This window comes from Hordeum vulgare, chromosome 3H (assembly GCF_904849725.1).
Source record: "Hordeum vulgare subsp. vulgare chromosome 3H, MorexV3_pseudomolecules_assembly, whole genome shotgun sequence".
Taxonomy (NCBI): domain Eukaryota; kingdom Viridiplantae; phylum Streptophyta; class Magnoliopsida; order Poales; family Poaceae; genus Hordeum; species Hordeum vulgare.
The window spans coordinates 123,303,624-123,310,722 of NC_058520.1; positions in this window are offsets into that span (position 1 = coordinate 123,303,624).

Below are 7,099 nucleotides of genomic sequence, written 5' to 3' on the forward strand. Positions count from 1 at the left end.
GTAGTAATGAAATTACTACCGTGGATTTCAAGGAATTCAATTATGATAGTTGCTCCTTGATTGAATGCATTTCTTTGATGCAATCCATGTTGAACTCTCCACACGCTTATAGCCAAAACAAGGCCTTTCACGATCATATCATCGAAGCTATGATAAAATCTCTTGAAGAGAAACTTGAATTGGAAGTCTCTATCCCTAGAAAGCTTCATGATGAGTGGGAACCTACCATCAAAATCAAAATCAAAAACTATGAGTGCAATGCTTTGTGTGATTTGGGTGCTAGTGTTTCTGCGATTCCAAAGTCTTTATGTGATGTTCTGGGTTTTAATGAGATTGAAGAGTGTTCTCTTAATTTGCATCTTGCTGATTCTACTGTCAAGAAACCCATGGGAAGGATCAATGATGTTCTTATTGTTGTAAATTGGAACTATGTACCCGTGGATTTCATTGTGGTTGACATTGATTGCAATCCTACTTGCCCTATTATTCTTGGTAGACCTTTCCTAAGGACTATCGGTGCTATCATCGATATGAAGGAAGGGAATATTAGATTTCAATTTCCTTTAAGGAAGGGCATGGAACACTTTCCTAGAAAGAAAATAAGATTACCTTATGAATCCATGATGAGGGCCACTTATGGTTTGAGCACCAAAGACAACGATACGTGATTCTATCGCTTTTATGCCTAGATAAGGGCGTTAAACAATAGCGCTTGTTGGGAGGCAACCCAATGAATTTACCTTTTTTATTTCTGTTTTGTTGCGTCTACACCATCACAATTCTGTTGTGATTGTGTTTTTTGTGTTTCTTTTTGTCTTTGAGCCAAGCAAAACCTTTATGACTAGTCTTGGTAATGGTTGTTTGATCCTGCTGGAAAAAGACAGAAACTTTTCGCTCATGAGATGATTTTTCATTTTTATTCAGAAAGAGATTTTGAGTTGATACTTTTTGCTGCTGATTGATATGTTTTTTGCACAGGCCGTTGTAATGTTTCATATTTTTTGAGGTACGAGAAGTATATGAAGTATACAGATTGCTACAGACTGGTCTGTTTTTGACAGATTCTGTTTTTGTTGAGTTGGTTACTTGTTTTGATAAAACTATGGTTAGTATCGGGGGGTACTAGCCATGGAAAAGTGAGGATACAGTAGCCCATCATCAATATAGATGGAATTCAAGTTTTCTACAGTACCAAAAGAAGTGGTAGTTTGTTTTCATGTACTAACGTTATCACGAGTTTTTGTTTAAGTTTTGTGTTGTGAAGTTTTCAAGTTTTGGGTGATGTTCTCATGGACGATGATACAAGGAGTGGAAAGAGCTCAAGATTGGGGATGCCCAAGGCATCCCAAACCAAATTCAAGGACACCAAAAAGCATAATTGATCTGTTGATTGTCATCCTTTGTGTTGAGGTCGGGATCGAGCGATGGTTAACACCTACCAACCCTTCCCCTAGGAGTATGCGTTTAGCACTTTGTTTCGATTACGAATAAAAACTTTCGCAACAAGTATGTGAGTTCTTCATGACTAATGTGAGTCCATGGTATTATGCACTTTCACCTTCCACCATTGCTAGCCTCTCTAGTACCGCGCAACTTTCGCCGGTACACAAACCCACCATATGCCTTCCTCAAAACAGCCACCATACCTACCTACTATGGCATTTTCATAGCCATTCCGAGATATATTGCCATGCAACTCCCACCGTTTCGTCTCATGACTTGTGCCGTCACTCTCATATTGCCATTGCATGATCGTAAGATAGCTAGCGAGATGTTTCAACGCCATACGCCATGCTAGATCGTTGCACATCCCGATACACTGCAGGAGGCATTTCCTATGGAGTCATCATCATTGTGATCTTTGAGCTGTGAGTAAATAAAAGTGTGATGATCATCATTATTAGAGCATTGTCCCATGTGAGGAAATAAAAAAGAGAGGCCAAAGAGGCCAAAAACAGAAAAAAGAGAAAAGAAAAAAGAGAGGCCTAAGAGCCGAAATGAAAAAAAGAGAGAAAAAGAGGGAAGGGACAATGCTACTATATTTTTCCACACTTGTGCTTCATGATAGCACCATGTTCTTCATGATTGAGAGCTCCTTGCTTTGTCACTACCATATGCTAGTGGGAATCTTCATTATATAACTTGGCTTGTATATTCCAATGATAGGTTTCCTCAAAATTGCCCTAGGTCTTCGTGAGCAAGCAAGTTGGATGCACACCCACTGGTTTTCCTTTCGAGCTTTCACATACTTATAGCTCTAGTGCATCCTTTGTATGGCAATCCCTACTCATTCACATTGATATCTATTAATGGGCATCTCCATAGCCTATTGATACGGTGAGTGAGTGTGACCATCTCCTCCTTTTTGTCTCACAACTACCACCACACTCTATTCCACCTATAGTGCTATGTCCATGGCTCGCGCTCATGTATTGTGTGATAGTTATAAAAAGTTTGAGAAAGTAAGAGTGCAAAAACAATTACTTGGCCAATACCGGGGTTGTGCATGATTTACATTAGTTGTGTGAGGATGATGGAGCATAGCCAGACTATATGATTTTGTAGGGATAACTTTCTTTGGCCTTGTTATTTTGAAAGTTCACGATTACTTCGCTAGTTTGCTTGAAGTATTACTATTTTCATGTCAATAGCAAACTATTGTTTTGAATCTTACGGATCTGAACATTCATGTCACGTGAAAGAAGTTGCAAAGGACAACTATGCTAGGTAGCACTCCACATCATAAATTCGTTCTTTATCACTTCCCTACTCGAGGACGAGCAGGAGTTAAGCTTGGGGATGCTTGATACGTCTCCAACGTATCTATATTTTTTTATGGTTTCATGCTATTATCTTGTAAAACTTTGGATGTTTTGCATGCCTTTTATATATTTTTTGGGACTAAGTTATTAACTCAGTGCCAAGTGTCAGTTCCTATTTTTTCCATGTTTTTGACCCCTTTCAGAGGAGATTTTGAAACGGAGTCCAAACGGAAGAAAATCCCCGAAAAGATTTTTTTTATGGAACGGAAGAAGATCGGGGAGCTTGGGAGACAAGGCAGGGGAGCCCAGGGGCCCCACAAGCCCCCACCCCGCGGCCAGGGGGCGCGCTATCCAGGCTTGTGGCCCCCCTGAGCGTCCCCTGACCTAGGGGTTGCGCCTATAAATTCTCTAAAAATCCAAAAAAAATCAGGAGATCATCGCAATCACTTTTCCGCCACCGCAAGCTTCTGTCTCCGCAAGATCCCATCTGGGGCACATCCTGGTGCCCTGTCGGAGGGGGGATTCGGACACAGAGGGCTTCTCCATCAACACCATGACCTCTCCGATGATGCGTGAGTAGTTCACCATAGACCTATGGGTCCATAGCTAGTAACTAGATGGCTTCTTCTCTCTCTTGGATCTTCAATACAACGTTCTCTATGATCTTCATGGAGATCTATCCGATGTAATCTTCTTTTGCGGTGTGTTTGTCGAGATCCGATGAATTGTGGATTTATGATCAGATTATCTATGAATCTTATTTGAGTTTCTTCTGATCTCTCTTATGCATGATTTCATATCCTTGTAATTCTCTTCGAGTTGTGGGTTTTGTCTGGCCAACTAGATCTATGATTCTTGCAATGGGAGAAGTGCTTGGTTTTGGGTTCATACCATGCGGTGACCCCACCCAGTGACAGAAGGGGTAGCGAGGCACGCATCATGTTGTTGCCATCAAGGGTAAAAAGATGGGGTTTTCATCATTGGTTTGAGATTATCCCTCTACATCATGTCATCTTGCTTAAGGCGTTACTATGTTCTTCATGAACTCAATACACTAGATGTATGCTGGATAGCGGTCGATGTGTGGAGTAATAGTAGTAGATGCCGAAAGTATCGGTCTACTTGTCTCAGACGTGATGCCTATATGTATGATCATTGCCTTAGATATCGTCACGACTTTGCTCGGTTCTATCAATTGCTCGATAGTAATTTGTTCACCCATCGTGATATTTGCTATTTTGAGAGAAACATCTAGTGAACACTATGGCCCCCAGGGTCTACTCCACACCATATTTTCAGCCTTACACTTTTTACTTCGTTGCACTTTCCGCCTTCAGATCTTACTTTGCAAACAATCTTGAAGGGATTGACAACCCCTTTGAAGCGTTGGGTGCAAGCTTGTTTGTGTTTGCGCAGGTACTTTGGACTTGACGAGGCCCTCCTTCTGGATCGATACCTTGGTTCTCAAATTGAGGGAAATACTTACTGCTCCCGTGCTGCATCACCCTTTCCTCTTCAAGGGAAAAACCGACGCAAACCAGAGAAGTAACAAGAAGAATTCCTAAGCATCAGGGAAGGACCTTTGTTGCCGCAGAAGTGGAGTGGAGAATTATGCCTTTGAGCCGCCGGAACAGCTTAATGTGTGAACTCAATGGTGACTTAAACCACTCTCAATGCTTCTACAACGTGAGGCTTGAAGAAGAAGATATTTTTGAAATTGTGAAGAAGCTAAGTGGCAAGCCTGTTGAGCACTGCTCCAAAATCGGGCTAAAACCTTTCTCCGTTTCTAACCCGGCTCCAGAGGTAAAACATCCCAACTCGCCCTTATAGCTTTTTAATATACTCATGCTTGTCTCTAATCTGGGCTTTAATTATGTCAATCAGAGGGGTTCGGCCTTCTAGAGCCGAAGGCCCAAAACCATCGTCAATAAAGTGCCCAAACATGCCCCAAAGAAAAATAAAACCAAGGGCAAGGCCACTACAAAGGAGTCATCCATTGTGGGCGAGTCTCGGGTCGCCGAAGAACAATCAAAGGTAAATGCTCTTTGTCTTTATTGTTTTAATCTAACTTGTACTCATGATTTGCTGCTTATATTTATAGGATGATGACTTTGAGAGCCAAGATGAAGACGTCGAGGTAATTTCCATTTCTTCCAACTCAAACTCTTCTCCTCCCAAGCCGGCAAGGCGAATCTGTAGGAAAGTTCCCCTGTCTCACCTGGATGCTTATCTGGATCCCAATTTCCTTTCGAAGAAGGCGAGTTTTACACCCAAGTGTCATACTCGAAGCCACTCTGGGGACCTTTTGTCCATCTTGCCCGAGAAAACGGCTGGTCGCAAACGACAGAACGAGGTACATTTTTGTTAAACATCCTTTCTTCCTGTGCAAACCATTCTCGCGATTTACCCAATCTTTAAATCCTACATCCAACAGGTTTCACCTCCTTCATCTGGCGACTCAGCTGCCTCAGCACTTCCCCATTGATCCGCCTTCAGGGGTAAGTTCTTTCATTAACATGTACCTTCGGGTGTCAATGTTCCTATTTTAACATTTGTACCATCATTCCGCAAGGCTCAAGCAAATAAGAGGAAAACCGGCGAGTCATCTTCTGCTCCCAGGGTGGCTGAAATATTTGGAATGAGAACTTCCATCCCAGAAGCTCAAGATGAGCTAGCTGAGACTCATGCCGAGGCCTTTGATGATTTCCCTGACATCCGGGACGAGCTTCCAAGTCCTTAGAAGGAGTTAACTGAAGACCTCAATCCGCCCAGTTCTCACAAGGCGGCTGAAGACGTGATACCTGACCCAGATCCAATCGTCGTCACTAGTACCGTTTTTTCTAAGCCTGCAACCGTGGTTTTAACCAAGCATGCACCCAAAGATGCCCCAGTCTTTGCAGAAAAGGACATCACCAAACTGAAGCTTCCCAATTATGAGAAACTAGAGTTTGATGAACTATACTCTGGTTTTGTGAGCCGCCTAGATACGAGCCATGAAATGGGAAAAAAGCTTGGTTAACATGATGCTAAGAAAACATGAGGTATGATACCTGTTAACCTTCTTGACATGTCCTCCCATCAGCCCTCCGAAGGGCGAGTCATCCATGATGAATCGTGCTTTGTGTAATCTTTCAACGTGTAGCCCCCAAGGGTCGGGTCATCTTTTTAAAGATGAGTCGGGTCTTGCTTGAAGGTATTACCTTAGAAAAAATGAATCGTACATTAGCCCCCAAGTGTCAGGGATGTTGCTTGCAATGTGCATGAAACTTGCTTTCCCTAATGTTTTGCAGGAATCATTGACTCGGGCCAACTCAATTGTGGCTGGCTTGAAACAAAGTCTGGCTGAGCAGCAGGACGCTCAAGCTAAATTTGAAGAGAAGCTTTGCCTTGCACTGGCTGACATGGAAAAAATGAAGGCAGAGCACAAAGAGCTTGAGAACAAGGCCAACATTGAGCAAGCCGCCTTACTAAAAAGGGAGGAATAGACCAAAGAGAAAATGAAAGCCGCCGTGCAAGAGTTGTTCGGATTAAAACATCATATCTCAAAGATGGCCCATGTAGTGTTCGGTAAGTATCCACTATTTCCTTCTAAAGTTGTGTTGTAAGATCTTCCGGCGTCTTATGATCGTGCATCTTTACTGCAGGTCCTCGAGCCGCCACTCTTCAGGATGATTGTATTTTAAAGTTGAAGGCAATCTATACCTTGAAAGAGAAACTGTACACTGGTGGCGTGATGACTATGAAGGCCGTCATGGGTGACAAAGAGCCCATAACATCAATCAAGTATATGCTGGGATGCTTGTCCACGCTACCACCCCAGATAGAGGAGCTGAAGAGGTCATCCGCCCATAAAGGAGCACTGACCACCTTGAGCCGGTGCTTGGCCTATGCTCCAGAGCTTAAGCCGGAGGAAATAACTGGGGGATTTCTAGAGCTTAAAGACGACAGGTCAGAGTTTATCGAAGAGGATTACCATCGCTGCATGAAAGAATCTCGCTTCGCGGCGACTCAACTCGCAGCCGGCCTGGATTTAGCCAAATATCAGGCGGCTTATGATGAGCACAGCAAACGGGTTACTTCTCCTTCATATGAAATCATCGTTCTGGCTCCGCAGCGTCGTAAGCATCATTTTGACTCTGATGCCGATCTTTCCACCATCTTGAGTGACGAGGATGAGTTCCATGCCTTGACCAATTGCAATTGGAAATTGGGTGACTTACAAATCCAAGATGGCGAAATCTCGATGCAGGATAATCCAGAGGCGGCTTGAGCCAGGAGTTACTTGAAGATCACCCGCAGAATTTAGTTTAAACATCCAATGTCGGGTTATGTCACCT